The sequence below is a fragment of the Magnolia sinica genome, chromosome 6, assembly GCF_029962835.1.
Source record: "Magnolia sinica isolate HGM2019 chromosome 6, MsV1, whole genome shotgun sequence".
NCBI lineage: Eukaryota > Viridiplantae > Streptophyta > Magnoliopsida > Magnoliales > Magnoliaceae > Magnolia > Magnolia sinica.
In genome coordinates, this window is record NC_080578.1 from 65,149,490 (window position 1) to 65,171,747 (window position 22,258).

The following is a 22,258-nucleotide window of genomic DNA, read 5'->3' on the forward strand; positions in this document are numbered from 1 at the left end:
AGCTTCAGTCACCCGAAGATGATCCCTCATATGTGCGGGATTTACATTTGCGCAATGTTATTATTAAACGATCTGTTGATCCTGAACACATTGCTCCTTTTGGTAATCTTCCACTTCTTCATGCTGTAAGATGGGCTAACATCTTACATTGGGGTGGGCCTGCATACCAGTCTATTGCTCAGTCCATGTTTGCATGCATTTTTAATTTTTTGACTGAGAATTTAACGTTTAAAATTGATGCCAGAGAAGGTCCATTTGAAATTGACCATCATCTGATTTCGGCTCTAATGGGCATATCTGTTAATGATGAGGGTAGTCCTATTCATACTCTAGTTGAGAAACCCTCAGAATCAGAAAAACGCATGCTCACTAGAGATTTATGCAATATGAATGTGCAATGGACTCATAAAGGGAATGCGCTCCCCTCAAAGTACTTGTTACCCAGATACGGGTTCTCCACACAATCTTTATTTTAAATTTGTATCCGCATTCTGGTATTAAAACAGAACTGACTTCCATTATGGTTCAGGTTTTGCATTCTGTCATCTCTGGTACTAAGGTTTGTCTTCCTTCGTTAATATGTCATTCCATCAATCAGTTTCGTCTCCATCTAGGTCACAGTGATATTCCATTTGCATATCTTATGACTGTGTTAGCTACTCACATGCTAGTTGTTATGCCTGTTGGAGAGGCTCCTATCTATCATCTTGTTTTTAACAATTCAAATATTAACAAGATGAAACTGGAATTGGCTCCTGGCCAAGTGGATGTTGGTGGTGGTGGAGCTGAAGGAGTGAATGAAGATGAAGCTGATGATCTTCCTCTTGATGATATAAATATGGATGACATTTTTGATGAAATTAAATCAGCCTCTGGAAATGATCCTAACTATGAACCATCTGATTTTGATGCGCATCTTCGTGCACTTGAGGAGAAGGTAGAAAACATGAATGTTTCCCATGATTTACAATTTAAATATATACGCAAGTATCTTAGGCGCTTAAACAAGGGCCTTCATCAACTTGATCCTACCATACCTACTCCTTCTTCTGGATTTGATTAGGTGGTTTATCATTTGATCTATAATAACTTTTCTATTATTTTGCTTTGGTTTGTGAGTGGATTTTGTTTTACTTCAGTTTGGTTAACTGAATTTGGTTTATGTTGGGTAATGAGATGTGAACTTTGAATTTGCTTATATTTTTCTCATATTTAGCCTAGTAAATTCCTTTATTGCTCTCTTGTTCGTTTTCATCTTCCATATCTTATTTGCTTCCTTTGTCATATTGTGACAAAAAGGGGGAGAAGATTTTCATGTATTTTGGATTGATTGGAATGGATATTGGATTGGATATGGATTGTGGGTAGTAGCATTAATTTATATATATATATGTGTGTGTGTGTGTGTGTGTGTGTGTGTGTGCGTGTGTGTGTGTGTGTGTGTGAACTACTCAGGGGTAGTAAATAAGGGTTTTGAATTGTTTTGCCTAACTGGTGCATAATAATTCTTTAACCAGACCGGTTTCTTTCCATAACTAGAGCATTATTTTTTATTGATCATGTTGTGCTTCTCTTTTTTTTTTTATTGGAGTGTGTTTTGTCACAAATTTGACAAAGAGGGAGATTGTAAGTGCTATGGTTTCCTACTCCTTTGGTTGTCAAATTTTGTGTTGCCAAAAACACAATCTGTGTCTTATGTAGCATGTTGATAATTATGATCAAGACACTGCATCACAATGCTTCAAGTTAAGAACGGTGATCTACATCAAGAAATGCAAGGTCAAGTACTTTATCCACTTTTGTAAGCTTCAATGTTCAAAGTTTTTGAAGCTACATCGAAAAGTTAAGTGGTTGTTCAAGATTCAAGATAATGTTCAACTCAAGATGAAGAATAACTTAAGAGCGACAAATCTAAGCTTTAGAAGATCTCAAGTTCAAGCCACATCATGTAGAGATCTCAAGCTTCATAATCGTCAAAGGTCAACCATCATCTGAAGAAATGAAGTTCAATGTTCATAATTCATGTCCCAGGTATGAAAGACCTTAGATTGACCTTAGGGTAGGTCAATTTGTATACATAATTCAAATTGAATCACTTTATATGAATTTGGACTGTTCTAAGACTAGTCCTGAACCCTATTCGACTAGTCCTAGCACTACCTCGACCAGTCCAAGAAATTCCAAGACTAGTCCTAAGTTTTTGCAAATTTTTGAAATTTTTTGGTTGAGCCTCGACCAGTCCTAGACTTTGATCGACCGGTTGTGTGAACAGTGCACAATTTGTTCATGACTAGTCCATCAGCTACGACTCAAACTACAACAACGAAACCTGGTGCCTTACGACCGATCGTGGATTGGTCACGACCAGTCGTGGAGGGCTCATGACTAGTCGTGAACAGCCTACGACCAGTCGTGGAACGGTTTTGTCCGATCGTGCTTAAAAATTTAAAAATCTGTTCGACCTACAACCAGTCATAGTGTCCTCAGGACTAGTCGAAGATGCGATTTTTGTAACTATAAATAGAGCACGAATTTCAGAGTTTCATAATCCAATTCAAGAAAACTCAAGGCATCACTCTGTGATAAGTTTGTGTTCATTTTAAGCTACTTTGTGCATATTTAATATTCTCTTTTGTTAGCTTTGTCAATTTGATTTTGTTTCTATATTCCAATCTAATTTGAAAGAGGAATTGTTGTATTCCTTCTTCTCGGAATCAAAATCAAATAGAGTTAGCCCAACTGGTTTAATTTAAAATCATTCTATAACATGGAACCATTTCAAAGTGAGTATTGGAAATTGAACTTCTACATTCAAACTTCTACTCCGATTGGTTCTTCCGGGCTGTTACAAAAGGAAAAATCTAGGTATTTTACATTATTGTAAATTTCCTTATTTTGGTTTCTTTGGAGATTAAGCCAGAAAAATCCCATTATGTTGGTTATCTGAGGAGAGCCAGAACACTCAGAGGTTGGGGTTTTTGAATTGTGTAAGCCTTTTTGAAAGACACAATTGTGAAGGTTTTGGGTGAACCTGAGAAACCTATTTTCATAGTGAATGCTAATATGCCCTGTGTGAGGATATTAGGAGTGGAGTAGTAAGCTATGTGGCTATTGTTTAACAGTTGGTGTACACACAGGTGAACCATTATAATCCTTTGTGTCTTGTAATTTGAATGTTTGTGTAATTTCTATTTCTTTTATCATTCAAATTTGTGTGATGTATTTGTGGATGTGAATGTTGTGATATTTACATTTCAAGCATTATGGGGAATGTTGTAATAGTTTAGACTCTCTTTCTAGCTATTTATTTTTATTCCTCTTCAGTTTGAGTTTTAATACAATGACATTTCTAAAAATATGGTTATCCTACCATAAACTTTAGTTTTTGGTGTAAGGTTGTCCTTAGAACAACATTTGTATCAACCTCTCATGACTAGGATTTTGAGGTTGCTTTTCATTTCAATATTGTGATTTATTTATTTTGTTATCTTTTCTTTATTCATTTATATTCCGCTGTTAAAGTTAAAGTTTTAATTTGGCAGTCCTACTCCCTCCCCCCCCCCCCCTCCCCCTCTAGGACATATAGCTTGGCCTTTTACACTGTTAAGGGTGGGGGCACTCATGCCTGCGGTGCCCTGTCCCACCGCATCCAAAACAAGTCCTTGTAAACGGCCTCTAGGGTGGCACTGGAGGTGTCACTAGTGCTGCTAGTGCTCTGGTGGATGGGTGACTACTTTGCCTCTACGGCCGCCAATGATGCTGGGAGCTACCGAAGGGGGCCTACTTCTTTCGGTCTCTCCTCTGATCTCGATTGCTCTGCGGGACAGCCCACTCAGCCTCATAAATCTAGACCCTTCGTATTATCACCTCAAAAGTCAGAAGCTCATGCCTAACAACACGACCTTGGAGACCGTAACATAAGCCGTTCTTGAAATGGCGGGCCTTCCTCTCCGCGTCTTCAACCAAATACGGCGCGTTTCTCGATAGTACCACGAAACGAGCCACATATTGTGCCATAGACATGTCTCCCTGTATCAGAGTCTCAAACTTTAACGCCCGCTGTCATCGAATGTGGTCAGGAAAGTACTAACGATCAAATCGGTATATGAAATCCTCCCATGTCCAAATGAGATCAGGCCCTGTAGCACGGATAATGGAGGTCCACCTATGCTTGGCCTCACCCCAGAGAAGAAATATAGCTAACCGCACCCACTACTGGATCGTACATCCCATCATGTAAAAAATCTTCTCCATATCAGAGCGTCATCTCTCTGCTGCAGATGGGTCTGGCTTGCCCTGAAAGCACGAGGGATCGAACTCTCGAAAGGCTCAAAGAATGGCACTCGTGCTCTCCTGCTCTGCCTGGGCTGGCGTAACATCGGGGTGCCTGCAGGCCTGCCCTTGAAGGGTGGATGTCACAGCGTACAACATTTGCTGTAACTGGGAGACACTCACGGATACGGATGGATCCACACTGGTCTCGAGTAGAGGAGCGGCATCCTCAAGCTGGTAAGTAGGAATCTTTGGTTGTGTAGTAGGAGTCACGGGTGGTAGAACGGGAGTCGCAGGTGGTGGAGTGAGAGTCACTCGGGTCGTTCTCCTGAGCAGCATGTCTTACAGAAAGGAACAAAAGCGCCTATCAACCTTGAAAACTCTCAAAGGCATGTTCGTTAAGGGTCCATACAGAAAATTGCTAAGCTTTTCGAACTCGAAACCTAATTATTCTAAGCTTATAGCAGACATGTGATGTTGTTCTCAGTTATTCCCAAGTTATGCTTTGATACCAACTTCTGTCGCGCCCCAAACTCAAAAACTAGGCTCACAAAATTCCTAATAACTGAATCTAGCGCCTACAGCCTCCGTAGTACCCCATTCTCAGCTCCCGGCACCCATATACTAGGTTTTGATGCTGGGATCCTATAAGGAGGACTTTCATCATGAATTTGATTCATAATAAGCATAACCATAAGCATAACCCACAAACAATAACCAACAACATCATCACAAATCCACTAAGATTAAGAACTTTGAGTACAATGCGTAAGGGAAATACAATATCGATAATCAAAAGCTCCAGAAATCGGTTGTACGCTCCAAGCTCAATGTTGCTGCGGTGTCCTAGCGTCACCTACATGCCTCAATCATTTATAAGCTTATAGAAAGCTTAGAGGGTGTTGAAAGTGTGTGCGCATGGTAGAAATGCAAGTATGCAATGTTAGAGTAATGAGGAAATGCTGGTAAGTCCATTGATGCTATCAGCCATACCAAGGCTATGCGATGCAAGGCATGAATGCTATCGGCCATATCAAGACCATGCGATACAAGACATGAATGATGTCGCCCGTACCAAGGCCATGCAATGTGAGATACAACTCAAGCATACCAATCCTCAACCGAATCCACATATTAATACAGCTCATCACTGGAGCATCAAATATCGGTATAGTTCTCACTTTGGATAATCACCGTGGTCTAGTACATAACAAATGGCACTGCCCCTTCTTTAGGTGTGCAGTCCAAGTGAGAGTAAGAAACTCACTATCCGCCTGACCATTAGTCTGCCAATACCTATCTGGCACGTCGATAGCGGACCCATATACGAGCTAGTCACACTCAGCCTAGCAATTGCCCTCTACCATCGGGCGAGTAAGGCTGTACCCCCTTCAAACTAACCACGATACAGCGGGAGACACGGCCTCCTAGTATTCAGCCCTCGTGCACTCATGTATCCACTCGGTCTCAATATGGGAGTCATCCTCTAGTACCATCGGGTTTAGGGATTTTCACTTAGAGACATCGATGGCGCCACGATTCTAGTAAAAGTATTTTCGGTGTCCAATCCTACCATTCACGATATGCCTGTGGAGGCTATGGCCCTGATGTTGCTAGGGCATACAAGGATCATATCACACAAATGTGAGATGCATCAATCATACTATACAGTCATGCAGGAATCTTGCCCGTACTGCAAGCTCATGTAGGGCAACTCCGCCTATCAGGGAGTCCTATAATAATTCGCCAAATGGCATGTGCTATGATCAATCACTCCACATATCAAGCATACATATGATGTGCATGGGCATGGATCGTGAAGCTATACTAAGCATGTTATATGATGATGATATACTCTCCTCATATCAAGGATGGGCCTAGATGACCGACTCATATCGAGAATGAGCGAAACGATCATGGGGACCCAATGGTTTGGGTTAACCCACTAAGGGGAGGTGAGAATGGGCCTAACATTGGGCCCTAGGGAGAGTTACAATGTCAATATTTAACCATCATTGCTCCCAAGGCATGGCCCATCATACACATCATTACATACATCATGGTGGAATCACACATCACTTCGATTCTCATATAGATTGCTTCGGGCCTCACTCATGGACCTCACGTGCATCATGTTGGGCCTCATACAAGGGCCTCAAATACATCGTATTGGGCCACCTCCCATGGGCCTCAAATATATCACAGTGGGCCATGTCTCATAGGCCTCGAATACATCACAATGGGCCATAACCCATGGGCCTCCAACACATCACAATGGGCCTCATATCTGGGCCTTAAATACATTACAATGGGCCACAACCCATGGGCCTCCAACACATCACAATGGGCCTCATATCTGGGTCTCAAATACATTATAATGGGCCATGTCTCAATGGCCTCGAATACATCACAATGGGCCACAACCAATGGGCCTCCAACACATCACAATGGGCCTCATATACATTACATCAAGGTAGGACCCACAAACTATATTTTCATTTTATTATATCTACACCATACATCTATTTTTAGAGATTATTGTAGAGCATTACCCAAAAATGAATCATAGCAAAAGATCATCTGGACCATAGCAAAAATAATAGTGGAGATAATGATTTTCACTGTTAAACAAATCACAGGGCCCACCGTACGTTTATTTCCCATCCAATCTGATCATAAGGTCACAAAGACCTGAATTAAGAGGAAAAACAAATTACATATTGATTCAGAACTTCTGTGACCCAAAACAAGTTTCAATGATAGACGTTCAATCCTCCACTGTTTTTATAGTGCGGTCCACTTGATAGATGGTGGGGATATAAAACATATACATTAGTGGTGGGTCCCACCGCCCATCCATCTAGATGGTGTGGATAAGACCCATACACCACGTTGGCCCCACATGAAGCACCGTTCATGGATGGACGGTGTGTAGACAGAATACATACATCATCATCGGCCCCACCCCCACACGTGCAGCATGTGTGGGGTGGATCTCACTCATGTCAAAATGGATGTACAGTGTGGATCATACCACATGCCTTGAGATGGGGCCACAAAACTTGCTGACGTTAAGCGGTAACAGCTACCGGTGGTCCCCACCGTCAGGATGGATGGTTGGGATCCAAGGCACCTCACAGTGGAGCCCACATAACTTGCTGACGTCAATACATCAGCTACATCCCACCGTTCAAGGTCTGGATGGTGAGGATGATACATATACATCATTGTGGGGTCCACATCCCATGTCCAGGGACTAGACGTCCAGGATAAAACACTTACATCAGTGGGTCCCACGTCCCACGTGTGGACAACCCAGATATCTCAAGGTGGTCCATATAGATGGACGACTAGGACAAAACACTCACCATGGTGGTCCCACGTGCTGGATACAGCACGGTGTGCTCCACCTGAGATTTGCCTCTACCTCATTCCCAGGCCCATGGCCTGGGAAGCGTGGATGGATGGCTGGATAATACATCAAGCTGGGTCCACGTCAGCGTGGCCCACCAGCTTGAATAAGCTGATATTTGTGATTTCTCATCATCCAAACCGTCTAACTGGACAGTCAGTCCAGCAGGGTGGGCAGCAAGGTGTAAGTGCCATAATTTATAACCCTTTGTGTTGTCAAATTTGTGGTGCCAAAGACACTGTTATAAAGCTTGCATTTGTGAAGAACAATGCTCTACTCAAGATCAACTTAAGTTGACAAGCACTGTTCACAAGTCAAGAATCTCAAAGATGCTTTCAAGTTCTACCTCAAGATCTCAAGAAGCTTTCAAGTTTGAGCTCCATCAAGACTTCAAGCTTCACTACTTTCAAAGGTCACTTGTCTCATATGTTCAATGTCCTAACTTCATTCCTGAGGTATGACTGACCTTAGGTTGACCTTTAGAGTAGGTCATTCTGAATACGTAATTTATATGTTTTATATAAGTGAGTTTGGTCTGTTCTAAGACTAGTCCTGGACTTTGTTCGACTAGTCCTAGCACTGCTTCGACCTATCTAAGAAATTCCTGGATCAGTCGTAAGTTTGTTACAAAAACTAGAAATTTTTTTTAGGCTTCGACTAGTCCTGGGGACTGTTCGACCAATCATAGGTACAGTGTCGACTGCATCTTCAACCTGTCGTAGAGCTACGACTCAATGTACAATGCTGAAATTTGACTTGCTTCGACTAGTTGTGTGAACCTACGACCAGTTGTAGGAGACCCACGACCGGTCGTAAACCACCTACGTCCAGTCGTAATACTACCAAATCTTATCGTGCCCGAATTTTTCAAATATCTGTTGGTTCTATAATCAGTCGTAGAGGTCCTTAGACCAGTCGAAGGTGTGATTTGCTCACATATAAAGAGAGCACGAATCTCAGAATAAAACAAGAACTTTAAGCTAAATTAATTCGGTCTTCTGAGAGATAAGTCGGTGCTCCATTTAAGCTTAGTGTGCATATTTAATATTCTCTTTCTTTAGCTTTGTTAATTGATTTTGTTTCTTGCATTCCAATCTAATCTGAAAAAGAGGAATTGTTATTTTCCTTTCTCTGGAATCAAAATCAATTAGAGCTAGCCCTTTTGTTTTAATTTAAAATCTATTAGAACCTAGAACCATTATAAAGTGAGTATTGGACATTAAACTTTGACATTCAAATCTCTACTCCGACTTGGTTCTTCTAGGCTGCTACAACGAATGAGAAAATTAGGTATTTTACAATTTGTATAATTTACATTATTTTGGTTTTATTTGAGGTTAAGACAGAAAAATCTCAAAGTTGTTGGTTATTTGAGGAGAGCCAAAAAACTCAGAAATGAGGGTTTTTGAATTTTGTAAGCCCTTTGAAAAAGACACAATTGTGAAGGTTTTGGGTAAACCTCTGAAAACCTATTTGATAGTGAACGCTAATATCTCCTGTGCGAGGATATTAGGAGTGGAGTAGCATTCTGTGTGGCTATTGTTTAACAGTTGGTGAACACACAGGCGAACCACTATAATTCTTTGTGTAGTGGATGTGTGATTTATACTTCCTATCTTTTATCATTCAGAATTATGGAATGTATGTGTAGATGTGAATGTTGTAAATTTTACATTTCAAGCACAGTGGGGAATGTTGTAATAATTTAGATTTACATTTCAGCATTATATTTTTGCTATCTCTTTATTACGTTGTGCTTTTATTTCTCTATTTGTTATAGAAATAAGGCTGTCGTACCATAAAATTTTGGCTTTTAGTCTAAGGTTGTCCTTAGAACAATTTGTGTTTCTATTTCTCTATTTTAGGTTGCTTTCCATTCCTGTTCTGTGAATGGTGTATAGTGCTATCTATTCTCTGTTTCATACTCCGCTGTATTTATCTTAAAATTTGGCATAGTCCTATTCACCCCCCCTCTAGGACATATAGCTTGGCCATTTCAAGTGGTATCAGAGCCTAATAGCTCGCTCTTATTGCTTTTATTTGGATTTAATTCCTAAGCTAACGATCTCAGCTATATAAAAGATGTCAAATTTTGATAGCCTATTTATCACTAGGCCTCCACCCTTTGATGGCTCCAACTATGCCTATTGGAAAGCCAGGATGAGGATCTTCCTCAAATCCATGGATGAAAGTGTGTGGCTATCCACAGTGAATGAATGGACCCCTCCTACCACTGAAGTTACTGGGATTGATGGTTCAAAATCTATGAAAATTACACCATATTTCTCTCAGACTACACTTCAGAAAACTGAGAGTTGTGCAAATGCTAAAGCACTAAATGCAATTACTTGTGCACTATCACCAGATGAATTCAAAAGAATTATATCTTGTGATTCTGCAAAACATGCTTAGGATATATTGAAAATGACACATGAGGGTACTTCAATTGTCAAGAAATCTAAGATACAAATCCTCACCACTAAATTTGAGGAAATACGTATGGAAGAAAATGAAATGTTCATGGACTTCTATACCAGATTAAATGACATTGTAAACTTTATGTGGGGTCTAGGCGATAAAATTCCTGAAAGCAAGATATGTGCTAAAATACTACGCTCACTTCCTGAATGGTTTAATTCCAAAGTAACCGCAATCCAAGAACTTCGTGATATGGACAATATGAAGGTTAAGGAATTAGTTGGCTCATTACAAACTTATGAGTTAACCTTTAAAGCTCCAAAGTAAATCTATTACTTTAAAAACTTCTGAAAATGATTTAAACTCAGATTTAGAAAACTCTGAGGATGATATGGCTCTTTTGGCAAATATATTTTATAAAATTTTTAAAAGTAAAAAGAGGGTAGATTTTCAAAAAGCATTTGATAAAAAGAAACCTAAATCTAAAACTAGAAAATCTTTAAAAGACAGTCAATGTTACAACTGCCATGAGTATGGGCATCTGGCTAACAAATGTCCTAATAAGGGCAAGTCAAAAAAGAAAAGTATGATGGCTACTTGGGATGAGTCCTCTGATTCTGAAGTCTCTTCTGAACCAGAAGATTCTGAAACTGAGTCAGGGTGTGATGTTAAGGCCCTTATGACTCTAGCCAAATTCACTTTTTCAGATAATGATGACTCGACCAATGAAGAAAATCTGAATAGTGAATATGAAAATGAAGATGATCTTCAAGATGTTTACAATGCCCTATACAAGGAAAGTTTTAAAATTGCTGTGAAATTAAAAGTTCAAAAAGAGAAATTTTCTAAACTCAAAGAAATTTATGAATCTCTTGTTTTAGAAAAGTCTCATATTTCAGACTATTTTGAAAAGACAAAATGTGATTTAGAGTTTAAAACCTCCCAGTTTGAAAATCTTAAACCTGAAAATGAACAACTAAAACATGAAGTCTCTTCTCTCTTGAATTTAAAGGAAACCTGAAAATATGCCCAAGGTGATCCTAAATTAGAAAAATTCTTATCTGGATCAAGAAAATGTGGCGATCGATCCAGTCTGGGCTATGACAAGAGTGTTCCTCCTAAATCGAAGAATACTTCTCCCACATTTGTAAAGGGAGAGATCTTAAACTCAAAAGGGAAAGTTCAAATGTTTTCTAAAAGCTTTAAGTCTTTTCAAAAACCTAAAAGACATATCAACTATAAAAAGCAAAACCAAAGTCCTTTGGCAGAAAAGATAGTTGATCTACTTAAGGAGCTTCTAAAGTCTAACTCACTAGGTCATACTTATAACTCTTACAATCGAAAGAAGACCTACTATCCTCCTAAACCCAAAGTGGTTATGAAATAGGTTCCAAAGGTCACTTGCTTGGTTGTCCACACCGCTTTCAAAGCAACAAGCCATTCTAAGAGGTACCTAGATAGTGGATGCTCCAGGCATATGATAGGGGACAAGGCTTTATTCACCGATCTCAAAGACATGACTGATGGTTCAGTCACTTTTGGAGATGGTAGCAACTGCAAGATTATGGGCCAAGGTACTATTAAACTCTATAACCTTCCTTTATTTAAAAATGTTTTATATGTTGAAGGTTTAAAACATAACTTGCTTAGCATATCTCAAATATGCGACAATAACTATAGTGTACGATTTTCTAATCAAAGCTATGAGATTCTAAACAACAAGGGTTCAGTAATACTAACTGGACGTAGAATGTCTGAAAACAACTGTATTGTTAGCAAATCCAGCTCATCTAATCAATCATGTTACATGGTCCATACAGACGAGACTGATTTATGACACAAACGTCTTGGACATGTACACTACCAAAATCTATATAGATTAAGCAAACGGGAACTTAGAAGAGGTTTACCCAAACTACAAAAATTAGATAAAATATGTGGTGAATGCCAGATTGGCAAACAAACAAGGAACTCACACAAAAAGGTGAATTCAAATACCACATCAAGACCACTCGAGCTTCTCCATATGGACCTAGTAGGACCTACCAGGACGAAAAGTCGAGGTGGCAAAAGATATATCTTGGTAATTGTAGATGACTTTACCAGATATACATGGGTAGTCTTCTTAAGGGACAAATCAGAAACCTTTGAAGAAGTAAAAAAGGTTCTTAAAAGGATTCAAACTAAAAAAGGTTCTCAAGTCAGTAAGATTCGTAGTGATCATGGATCTGAATTTGAGAATAGCAGTTTTGAGAAGTTCTGTAGCGACCAGGGAATATTACATGAATTTTCAGCGCCCAAAACTCCACAAGAAAATGGAATAGTTGAAAGGAAAAATAGAGTGCTTCAAGAAATGGCTAATGTCATGTTGAATAGTATGAAGCTCTCTAAGAACCTTTGGGCTGAAGCAGTCAATACAGCTTGCTATATTATTAACCGGGTTTACACTAGTAAAGGTAATAATAAAACGTCTTACGAAATGTGGTTCGATAAAAAGCCTACTGTCAAATACTTTCGAGTTTTTACAGCAAGTGCTATATTTTACAAGATCGTGAAAATCTGGGAAAGTTTAATACGAAGAGTGATGAAGGGATCTTTCTATGATATTCTTTAAACAGCCGTGCTTATAGGGTTCTGAACAAAAGGACCGGTGTGATTCAAGAATCCATCAATGTGGTCATTGATGATCACTTAAGCACACTTGTCTCAAGTTCAGATAATGATGAAGTTCTTGTAATTAATAAACCTGATACTTCATCTAATCAGACTGATTCTAAACAAATGATTGTTAAAGATCATCCAACCACACAGATTCGTAGAAACCCTCTCACTGGTGTTCGTACCCGTAGACAACTTGAGGTTATATGTAATTACGTATGTTTTACGTCTCAGATAGAACCATCTAACGTAATAGAAGCTCTTGCTGATGAAAACTGGATCGTTGCAATGTAAGAAGAACTTAACCAATTTGTGAGAAATGATGTTTGGTATCTCATACCTAGACCTAAAGTTAAACACATCATTGGAACTAAATGGATTTTCAAAAAAAAGTCTGATGAACTTGGAAATATAATTAGAAACAAGGCTAGGCTAGTGGTATAAGGTTACACTCAAATTGAAGGTATTGACTATGATGAAACCTTTGCACCAGTAGCACGTCTTGAATCAATCAGACTCTTTATATCCATTACGTGTTTTAGAAAGTTTAAGATTTACCAAATGGATGTGAAAAGTGCTTTTTAAATGGCGATCTACATGAGAAAGTTTATGTTGAACAACCAATGGGTTTTGAAGACCCCAAAAATGTTGATCATGTATATCATCTTAAAAAGGCAGTTTACGGTTTAAAACAAGCGCCTAGGGCATGGTACGAGAAACTAACAAAGTTTCTATTAAGCCACAATTTTCAAATGGAATGTGTTGATAAAACTCTGTTTATTAAAAAACATAAGGATCACATCTTATTAGTATAAATCTATGTTGATGATATCATTTATGGATTTACCTGTACTGACATGACTATTGAGTTTGCAGATTTGATGAAATCTCAGTTTGAAACGAGCTTGGTTGGGGAATTGAATTATTTCCTTAGGTTGCAAGTAAAACAAAAACCTGATGGAATGTTCATTTCTCAATCTAAATATGATCTCGACATGTGCATTTTAAAATGATTAATTATGCCTTTTTGTATCATAGTGTATATATTTGCTAATTTTGTTTTCAAATCTTGAAAAATATGCAAAAATCAGATTTGTTTGGCCCGTACTCAACCAGTCGTGAGTATCCATGACCAGTCGTGCTACGACCAGTCATGTATATCCATTACCAGTCGTGAATCACGTGGATTCACTTAAAATTTGGGGGAAATCACTTTCTTCTTCATTTCAACTTCACTCTCCAACGAGCCGACACACGACTAGTCAAACCCATCTTCCAAAATCTTCAAGGTTAGTGCCCCATTTGCATTTTTCTTGTAGATTTGTGTCTAGATTGCTTTTATCTCTCTCTTGGAGTTGTCTATTTCGAATTTAGTTGAGATTTGGTGATTTTCTTTTGAAAAATCTAATTTGAGAAAACCCATTTCTCAATCCATTGCAACTCTTTATATTCTTGAAATCATTGTTGCATATGGCTTCTAGAGGAAGAAAATCAACGTCCCGTGGTCCGTCTTCTTCTTCCAGATCAGCCCCTATCACTAAGCGTCATCTTAGGGCTCCTGAGGACGATCCATCTTATGTTCGGGACATCCGATTGCGTAATGTTATTGTTGAGCATCTAGTTGATATTAATCATGTTGATCCTTTTGATATTTTTCCTATGCTTCAATCTGTAGGTTAGAATAACTTATTGCTTTAGGGTGGGCCAGCATACCGGTCCATTGCCCAATCCATGTTTGCATGCATATGTGCTTTCTCTCTGGAAAATTTAACTTTTTCTATCTCCACAAGAGAAGGGCCATTTGAAGTTGATCGACATTTGATTTCAGCCCTTATGGATATTCCAGTGAATGATGAGGGTATCCCTATCCATACTTTATATGATAAACCCTCTGTCACTGAAAAGTGTATGCCGACTAATGACTTATGCAATTTGGATGTACAATGGACGCATAAAGGGAATGCGCTTCCCTCAAGGTATTTGTTACCCAAATACAGAATTCTTCACAAAATCTGTGTCTAATTTGTATCCTCGGTCGGGTAACAAATCTGAATTGACGTCCTTCATGGTTCGTATTCTTCATTTAGTTGTTAGAGATGTTAACATTTGTTTACCATACTTGATTTGTCACTTCATCATTCAGTTTCGTCTCCATCCTGGTCATAGTGTCATTCCTTTTGGATATTTGATGACTGTGTTGGCTACACATATGTCAGTTGACATGCCGGTTGGAGAGGCCCCTATCCATCATTTGATATTTAACAATTCTAATATCAATAAGATGAAACTAGATTACCTTCCTGGCCAAGGTGATGGTGTTGGCGGTGCTGAGGCTGAACATGAGGAAGACGCTGGTGATCTTCCTCCTAATGATATTAATATGGATGATATTTTTGAAGAGCTTGAGTCCGATTCTACAAATGATCCAAATTATGAGCCTTCTTCATTTGATGCACGTCTGAGTGCATTGGAAGATAAAGTTGAAGGTCTAAATGTTAAAATGGAAAACATGTCTGTTGCCCATGATTTACAGTTTAAATATATGCGCAAATATCTTAGGCGTTTGAACAAAGGCATGCATCAACTTGATCCTTCCATTCCTGCTCCTTCATCGGAGTCAGATTAGTATTTTTAAGTTTACTAGTTTGTAATAACTTTATTACTCCTAACTTGTTTTGAGTTTGTCACTCTCTTTAACTTAGCTCAGTCTATGCATTATGTGTGTTGCTTATGTTATGTTCTCATATCTTGACTAGTTACCTCTCATATTTCTCATTGATTATTTCTCCTCAATCATCTATTTTGTGCTTCCTTTGTCCTATTGTGACAAAAAGGGGGAGTATGGATATGTTATAGATATGTATATGGATATGGATGTTGTCATGAGGAGGAAGTAGCATTGTATTGTATATTTGTTTTATGAGTATGCTACTCAGGGGGAGTATGTGCAGAGGTGTAAGCAGAAGTGTGCAGAGGTGGACTGAATATTGATTTACAAGTCTGTAGGATGCTGGTTGATAATAACTGGTCTTTAACTGAATATTGATTTACAAGTCTGCAGGATGCTGGTTGATAATAACTGGTGCATGATTCTTTAATCAGATACTGTGTTATGTAACATACCTTGAAAGTGTGTTTTGTCACTAATTTGACAAAGGTGGAGATTGTAAGTGCCATAATTTATAGCCCTTTGTGTTGTCAAATTTGTGGTGCCAAAGACACTGTTATGAAGCTTGCATCTGTGAAGAACAATGCTCTACTCAAGATCAACTTAGGTTGACAAGCACTATTCACAAGTCAAGAATCTCAAAGATGCTTTCAAGTTCTACCTCAATATCTCAAGAAGCTTTCAAGTTTGAGCTCCATCAAGACTTCAAGCTTCACTACTTTCAAAGGTCACTTGTCTCCTATGTTCAATGTCCTTACTTCACTCCTAAGGTATGACTGACCTTAGGTTGACCTTTAGAGTAGGTCATTCTGGATACATAATTCATATGTTCTATATAAGTGAGTTTAGTCTGTTCTAAGACTAGTCCTGGACTTTGTTCGACTAGTCCTAGCACTGCTTCGACCTGTCTAAGAAATTCCTGGATTAGTCGTAAGTTTGTTACAAAAAATCAAAAATTTTCTATTAGGCTTCGACTAGTCCTGAGGACTATTCAACCAGTCGTATGTATAGTGTCGACTGCATCTTCGACCTGTCGTAGAGCTATGACTCAATGTACAACGCAGAAATTTACTTGCTTCGATTAGTCGTGTGAACCTACGACCAGTCGTAGGAGACCCACGACCAGTCGAAGACCACCTACGACCAGTCGTAAAACTGCCAGATCTTATCGCGCCCGAATTTTTCAAATATCTGTTGGTTCTACAATCAGTCGTAGAGGTCCTTAGACCAGTCGAAGGTGTGATTTGCTCACCTATAAATAGAGCACGAATCTCATAATAAAACAAGAACTTTAAGCTAAATTAATTCGGTCTTCTGATAGATAAGTCGGTGCTCCATTTAAGCTAAGTGTGCATATTTAATATTCTCTTTCTTTAGCTTTGTTAATTGATTTTGTTTCTTGCATTCCAATTTGATCTGAAAAAGAGGAATTGTTGTTTTCCTTTCTCTGGAATCAAAATCAATTAGAGCTAGCCCTTTTATTTTAATTTAAAATCTATTAGAACCTAGAACCATTATAAAGTGAGTATTGGACATTGAACTTTGACATTCAAATCTCTACTCTGACTTAGTTCTTCTGGGCTGCTACAACGAAGGAGAAAATCAGGTATTTTACAATTTGTGTAATTTACATTGTTTTGGTTTTATTTGAGGTTAAGATAGAAAAATCTCAAAGTTGTTGGTTATCTGAGGAGAGACAGAAAACTCAGAAGTGATGGTTTTTGAATTGTGTAAGCCCTTTGAAAAAGACACAATTGTAAAGGTTTTGGGTGAACCTGTGAAAACCTATTTGATAGTGAACGCTAATATCCCCTGTGTGAGGATATTAGGAGTGGAGTAACATTCTGTGTGGCTGTTGTTTAATAGTTGGTGAACACACAGGCGAACCATTATAATTCTTTGTGTAGTGGATGTGTGATTTATATTTCCTATCTTTTATCATTCAGAATTGTGGAATGTATGTTTGGATGTGAATGTTGTAAATTTTACATTTCAAGCACAGTGGTGAATGTTGTAATAATTTAGATTTACATTTCAGCATTATATTTTTTCTATATCTTTATTATGTTGTGCTTCTGTTTCTCTATTTGTTCTAGAAATAAGGTTGTCCTACCATAAACTTTTGGTTTTTGGTATAAGGTTGTCCTTAGAACAATTTGTGTTTCTATTTCTCTATTTTAGATTGTTTTCCATTCCTGTTCTGTGATTGGTGTATAGTGCTATCTATTCTCTGTTTCATATTCCACTGTATTTATCTTAAAATTTGGCATAGTCCTATTCACCCCCTCTCTAGAACATATAGCTTGGCCATTTCACAAGGTCGTCCCACCTGCTGGACGGTCTGGATCGTCCAAACATGGGTCGATTAGGTGGGCTAGTAAACCAAGAAGAGAGAGAGAGAGAGAGAGAGAGAGAGAGAGAGAGAGAGAGAAGCGTGTAGAGGGAAGGGACTCCGCCACTATGAGCCCTCCCTATCTTACAATGCATACATCAAATGGGTCCCACCGAATGTGGGCCCTCAAATAAAAATCAATGGTGGATGTCCTAAACGCACCTACCTATCTCACTCCTTCTTGGTCCCTTGACTTCCTTTGCTCCTTGGCTTTGATTTTGATGGAGGATGATAAAGTATGGATGGCTAGGATGGGAGATTGGGTGGTAGGGAGTGGGCCACACTTGGCTCTCTTTGGGAAGAGCTTAGACGATTGCTCTCTCTTGGTTTGTTTGGGCAATGGATTGAGAAAGAGAGAGAAGAGGGTGTTGTAAGAGAGATAAGATGGGAGGAATGGATGTTGTAAGAAGAATGACGTGGAGGGTATGGGCTTGGTTGAATTTTGGAAGAGAGAGGGATGGGTGGAGAGAGAGAGAGTTGACTTTGGGTAAGGCTTGTGTAAGAGAGGGATGGGTTGTGTACTTGGCTTGTAATTGATTGATTGATGTGAAAGGTGGTAGAGATTCTCTCGAAATTCACAATGCACGGCGTTTTCCTCAAAATAAATGCAGGCTCACAACTCCTGGCCTGGGTATCGCATCAGCGCACAAGATGCAGCGTTGAAACCGTGGCGACGACGTGGTCGCTAGGCTATAAGTTTCAAGTCGAGATGATTCGGGTTGACAGGGTGCGACTCAGGGTCACACGCAAATGCTATCTACCCATCGTGGGTCTTTGAAATTCTACTAGGTGGACCGCAAGAGTATAAGGAATGTATGGACTAGGATACGGGCCTTACATATCATGTTATATGCTACCTTCCCGATCTTATTCTTTTCTTCTTATCTGTTGTCACCATGGTATTCTCCTGAGGTTTCTCCTTTCTGTATTTCAATGCTTTGTTTTTAGGGACCTTTTACTCCTTTGCTTGAACGCAATGTGATTACTGCAGCTTCGCTTGTACGTCTCAACGGGTGGTCATCCATTTCCTTCTTCCCTTTCCTATTTCTCTGCGAATGATCTCTTGGATGATTGATGTACTCACTGTCGTTTTATTACGATTCTGTTAGAAGACATCAGCGACATTAGTTAACATTATTTGCAAACGCATTCTATCCTGGAGATGAAAGGAAGGATGTTCCCATTGTGGATCGCCATTTTGGTGTCTTTATGAGACGCCAAACAATGATGAAATTATCCATATTTTTCCTAAATTAAAATCAAGTAAGATAAGATTCCCCAGCAGAGTCACTATTTTTTTCGATCAGAAACGAAAAGTATTTGATTCAGGGGAATTATCTTACTTAATTATGACAACAAGAAAGAATAGAGAGAATAATCATCATATCTTATTCATTCTGAGTTCATTTACATCCTTTTGATCCTTTAAATATAGGATAGAGTTTTATAACTAAAAGTACAAGTATTGACATAGATTTAAATATGTCAATTTCGGCAGCATTTTGGCTCACATCATTCATGTTCCCATCACAAATGAGTTGTGCGGATCTTCCTTGCTCATTAATATGATAAAGGAGTGCTAGAACCCCTTAGAAATATCTAAAATAACTTGGAAACTCCTAAAAAACAACATGTTGTTGCTTCATAGAGCATCCGCTCAACTCATGGATGAGTTGTGTGGGCCCGCGCAACTCATGAAGAGTAGCGTGGCCTGGCCTCCACTTCTCTCTCTCTCTCTCTCTCTCTCTCTCTCTTCTTTCTCTCCTCTCCAGTACTTGTCAGAGGCACTAGTCTTCTGAAAATTTAATCCTCTAAATGAAGGGGGGTAGGGTATTTATAGGCTTCTACACATGTGTGTCCTCGAATTACTAGCTATGGACCCCACTTTGCATTTCTGATCAACTAACCACGAAGGGAGTAGCGCAGACACGCGCACCCATGATGACTTGCATGGACCTGTGTAACTTATGTGCCAGCGCAACTAGTGCCCCGCACAACTCATGGTCTTTGCAACTTGTTCCTTCCATATTCGCTTCAATCTTCAATCTTCCAAGACCAGATTTTGATGCTCCAACACATTCTATATACTTCATTTTTGGGCTTAAACCCTAAATTTATCTAGTAAAATTGATGGAAAGGGTCATGCCCCAAACTCAAATACCGGGCTCACAAAATTCTCGATTGCCGAATCTAGTGCCGACTTCCTCCATAGTACCCCATTCTCGGCTCCTGACACCCATACGCCAGATTCCGATCCTTGGATCCTACAAGGAGGATTTTCCAATGTACATTTATCTCATAAGAAGCATAACCACAAGTTTACCTAAATCACAAACGCAACATCATCACCACATATCCACTAATATAAACAATTGAATATAGTGCTGAAAGGGAAAATATATATATATCGAAAATCAAAGCTCCAGAAGACTGCTGCATGCTCCAAGCTCAACACTGCTGCGACCTAACGCCACCTGCACGCATCTATCGTGCATAAGCTTATAGAAATCTTAGAGGGTGGTGTAAGTGTGTGCTCGAGGTAAGTGTTAAGAAAGAAATATCAGAGAAATGCAGAAATATGCCGGTAAGTCCATAAATACCATCAGCCTTATCCAGGCTATGCGATATAAAAATATAATAAGCCATTATCATATAATGAGGAAGCAATGTAGATCAGTTACACAATGCGGCGACATAGTAAACTAAATATTATATACTAAAGATGTAATGCAATATGCAAATCCTGACGAGCCCACGAATACCATCAGTCGTATCTAAGTTATGCATCAAACCTGGGTGCATCGCGCAATCATGTGGGGGCAACTCCGTCTCTCAGAGAGTCCCATAATAATCCACCCAATGGCACATCCTTTAATCAATCATCCCTCACAACATGCATATGAATGATGGGGTCCACAGAAGGACGGCAGATCTAGTCCAAATATCAAGATAGGCTCTAAACAATGTATACACTAAACTTAATACTATATATCCCTCCGTCTACAGCAAGGGGGGTGATATATACTACTTTGCCAAAGCTCACTGATTTAAAATGTGTCATAACAATTAAGGAAGAAATCCAACTTTTAATCACCACAACATCGGACGATGCTTCTGATGTGGGATAAAGTTCTGCATTCACTATGTGCATAGTAGCCTGCCAGCACAGTAGCCTACTAATCACTGGTAGCTCGCCCAGGCTCTTAGGCTCCGCCACATCACTGTCCACCCACGTGTGCAACAGTGACGGAGCATCACAATATCCCCCGCCGAGGGCAAAACGAGTCTAAGTACAATAAGTGGGCTTTCTTACCTTCTTTATCGTGTAATAAACTGGACATCCCTATGGGCCCAATATATACACAAGGTGGGCTCCAAGGTGTGGGTGATTATACAAGGCATGGTGTAAGGCACCATCATCAATAGGGGCCCAACAGTTTGGGATAGCCTAATAAGAGAAGATGGAAATGGGCTTGATAATGGGCTCTAGGGAGGTTTGCAACGTGGACATTTAACAACCATTGCACCTAGAGTACGACCCGCCATAGAATCTAACTTACAATGAGGAAAGGGCCTCATACAATCACAATGGACCTCACTAAATGGCTCGTAAATACATCACATTAAGGTGGGCCCTGCATATTCAAAATGGGCCACAAATACACCACAATGGGCCTCGCCAAATGGGCCATGAACACACCACAATGGGCCTCACCAAATGGGCCATAAATACACCACAATGGGCCTTGCCAAATGGGCCATACATACACCACAATGGGCCTCATCAATGGGCCACAAACACATCACATTGGGACTCGCCAAATGGGCCACAAATACATCACATAGGGCCTCATTAAATGGGCCATTTGGATCAAACAAATATATCACATGAGGCTCACGTCCCATGTGGAGAGTGTGAATACATCATATGGCCTCACAGATGCACAGTGTGGATTACCACATATATCATGGTGGTTTCCACCATCCAGATAGCTAGACAGTGTAAATAAAATACATAAATCATAATGGGGTCCACTACACAAATAGTGGAGATCAACCCATACATCACGTGTAGGGTCCACACGACCATGATCTGGATAGCGTGGGTGAAACCCAAACATCATGTGGGATCCCCATGTTCACATGGTTGGATGGAGTGGATACAACACCTCATCAAGGTGGGCCCCACCTAGCAAAACGTCCAGATGGACGACTGGAAGAACACATACATCATGTGGGACCTAGATGGACGGTCTGGATAGTCAGTCCTCAAGGTGGGCTCGTGATCTGGCAAATGGACAGTGCAAATAGAATTCATGCATCAAGGGTCCCACGGATGCACGATATAGATACGAAATACATACATCATGGTGTGTCCACGCCTATGGACTGGATAGAGTGGATAAAACATTTACATCACGGTGGACCCATGCCTATC